The 3,409-nt window shown below is 38.3% G+C and overlaps 1 pseudogene; it reads left to right on the top strand.

Moving 5' to 3' along the window:
• Window positions 1-505: 505 nt before the first annotated feature.
• LOC145675041 (chitooligosaccharidolytic beta-N-acetylglucosaminidase pseudogene) lies at window positions 506-2,612 on the top strand (annotated as a pseudogene).
• Window positions 2,613-3,409: the final 797 nt, after the last annotated feature.

The raw sequence follows: 3,409 nt of genomic DNA, 5'->3' as shown, positions 1-3,409 counted from the left end.
ACTGCTTTGCGAGGCCAGTTTTGTAAACGAGTCGCCATTTGTGTTTACCTACAACTAGCGCCGTCGGTGGCGTGTGGATGAAACACTGCACAGTTGCCAACTCCATGTATTACAATTAGCGCACACTCCTCATTCCTCTAAAAGAGAAAACTCTAGAAATATCTGCCTTGTAACCTTAGTTTTTGATCCTTCCTCGTAATTTTACACAAGATTTAGAAAAAATTTACAAATTTAGCAATCAGTAAGGTTAGAAACGTAAATAAAATGTTTCGTGCTAAACCAAAAAGAATATTTCGTTTCATTACTTGAAGTGAATGAAGCCCGAACAATCTTAGTTTAACAAGATTTTTAGTAAACTTTTTAGAATTTCAGCAATCAGTATAATTAGGAACTTAAATAATACATTTCAGTGATATTTTTTTTCTCGTTTTGCAGTGAATTTCGTTGGATGTGGACTTGTATAAACAACACGTGTATCAAGCAACGGTCAAATGGAGAGGTGGGTATGTCTATTCAAGCATGTAAGTTGACTTGCGATTCCTTCGCTGGCATTTGGCCTCAAGTTACAGGAAGCATTGTTAGAACAGATACCACGCTTCGTACAGTAAATTTGAACAATCTTAATCTTCAACCTGTAGAACCCGTAAGTGAAGAAATAGCATCGGCTTTAAAAACTGCCGGAGATATATTTAAAACAAACGTGAGGAAAACACATCCTTTCGTGAACGAAACCTCTGGATATTCAATGGATGTTAAAATTCAAGTTACTGACTCTAGTTTGGAACTTACACTGAACACTAACGAAAACTACTCCTTAGAAGTTAAGTTTGACGGTGAAAGTTTAGTGGTTAGTATTGAAGCTGATACGTATTTTGGAGCTCGTCACGGTCTAGAGACATTAAGTCAACTCATTGTGTACAACGACATCGTCAGACAATCACAAACTCTTAGCAGCATTTCTGTTGAAGATTGGCCAGTGTACCGACATCGCGGTATTTCTCTAGATACTGCGAGAAACTTCATGTCAGTGCAAGCTCTGAAAAGGACGATTGACGCCCTCTCATACAATAAGCTAAACATATTTCATTGGCACATCACTGACACCCATAGTTTTCCCATAGAGTCTAAGATTTTACCCCAAATGACCGAGTATGGTGCGTATTCGAAAGAGAAAGTGTATTCTCAAGAAGATGTTGTAGAACTTGTCAAATATGCCCGGGATCGAGGAGTGAAGATAATTCCCGAATTAGACGCACCAGCTCATGTAAGACACGGCTGGGAGTGGGGGCCAACTGAAGACATGGGACAAATGGTAGCATGCTTAGATAAAAGTCCTTGGTATGAATATTGTGTTGAACCTCCTTGCGGTCAATTAAATCCACTTAATGACAAAGTGTACGAAGTACTGGAAATAATTTACCACGAATGGCTTCAGTTATTTCACAGTGATTTATTTCATATGGGAGGAGATGAAGTGCATGCAGGTTGTTGGTTAAGTGAACCGGATATTAAAGAATGGCTCAGCAACACGAATAACACTTATCTAGATCTCTGGAATATTTTCCAGACAAAGGCAAATGAAATATTGGTTAATGAAACTAATTCTAATGGTGTTCCGTTATTATACATACTCTGGAGTAGTGAATTTACCCATCCGAGTGTTATTGAGAAATATTTAGACAAGAACCTCTATGTTATTCAGTTCTGGGATAACTTAGAGGAAAAAGCAGATGACTTTGCAGAGCTTGTACGTAAAGGGTACCGAGTGATCTTGTCCAATTATAATTCGTGGTATTTGGACTGTGGTTATGGTGCATGGATAGGCGAGGGTAACAATTGGTGTTCTCCTTATAAAGGATGGCAAACGGTCTATATGAATGATCCACAAAAGATCCTTGCAAATCATGAATTGGACAAAAGCATGGTGTTGGGCGGTGAAGCTGCTCTGTGGGCAGAGGAAGTGGACGAGCAAACGCTTGATGGGAAGCTCTGGCCAAGAGGTGCTGCCTTAGCTGAAAGGTTGTGGTCGAATCCTGCGACCGGATGGGAAGAGGCAGAAATTCGAATGGTCAACCATAGGCAAAGGATGGTCCAAAGAGGAATTTCTGCTGACAGACTGCAGCCTGAATGGTGTTTGCAAAACGAGCGACTTTGTTATGGTGTAAAATAGGAACAGTCACGCCAGTAGACAGTAAACAGAATTTATAGTAAGAACTAACAGTCACGCCAGTAGTAAAACGTGTCCACGCTTGGGTAAATTTCTAATTAGTTTTACCGCATATAATATGCTACTTTGAGGGTGCTGAATCTTATGGGAGAATTTTAAAATATATTCGACCATGGGGTAATAAAAAAAAAATGAAAGTTGGGATCTTGGAAGCACTGTTTATGCCAATGGTAATGTCTCCTACAAGACGAGACGAGACGAGACAGACCTTCTAAAAGAAACAAATGTGCTTTTCGAGACAAGAAAATACCTCCACATAGGCACCAGAGCTTCGGTGTTCAGACTTCTTAAGCAATCCAATAACGTCGTTGAAGGGGACTGAGCCCCCCAATGTATCAGTATCATTTTTGTGTTTTTATTTCTCTTGCTGACTATTTTTTTAATGATTACCCAGCTAAATTTTCGTTTTAGAAGCATGCACAATGTACTATTTACTTTTTATTTTAAATGTATATCTATTGTAGGTTATATAATTAGTATTAGTGTCCCCATACAACTATTTTCTTTTCTTCAGGACTTGTATTAGTGGGAAGATAAATTTCCTTGTATGTTTTATCTTTTTTCTTTCTTTTCCTGCTTCTATCGTCAACTGTTTTCTCAATTTATTAATATCTAAGTTATAACGACTTGTTTGTTTCCCGTTCCGAAAGACTGTGTTCATCAAGATTTCTTGTCGTTCTGGCGTTTTGGTTACTAATAGTCTTAAAAGAAGAACATTGTTATGATAATTTGTTGCTGCTTCGATTCTCTGAAAGAGAATTGTGATTTTTAATGTAGTTTCTTATTTTTAGTTATTAGGGAGAGTCTTACTAGTTATTAGCGAGAGTCTTATTAGTTATTAGAGAGTTATTAGTTATTAGGGAGAGTCTTATTAGTTATTAGGGAGTTATTAGTTATTAGGGAGAGTCTTATTAGTTATTAGGGAGTTAATAGTTATTTGGGAGAGTCTTATTAGTTATTAGGGAGTTAATAGTTATTTGGGAGAGTCTTATTAGTTATTAGGGAGTTATTAGTTATTAGGGAGAGTCTTATAAGGGAGAGCACTCAGTGATAGAGCGCTTATCTCTGGTATGTGGGTCCCTGATTCGGTCTCTGGCACTGGCACAGTGTGTTTGTGGTGGACAATATCGTGTCCGTGGGTTTTCTTGGAGTTCCCCCGCTTTCTCCCACTATCTCATTGCA

The sequence above is a fragment of the Thermobia domestica genome, chromosome 18 (genome assembly GCF_964235325.1).
Source record: "Thermobia domestica chromosome 18, izTheDome1.hap1.1, whole genome shotgun sequence".
In the NCBI taxonomy this organism is placed as follows: domain Eukaryota; kingdom Metazoa; phylum Arthropoda; class Insecta; order Zygentoma; family Lepismatidae; genus Thermobia; species Thermobia domestica.
The sequence above is the reverse complement of the archived record's forward strand: the minus strand, read 5'-3'. Positions and strand labels throughout refer to the sequence as shown.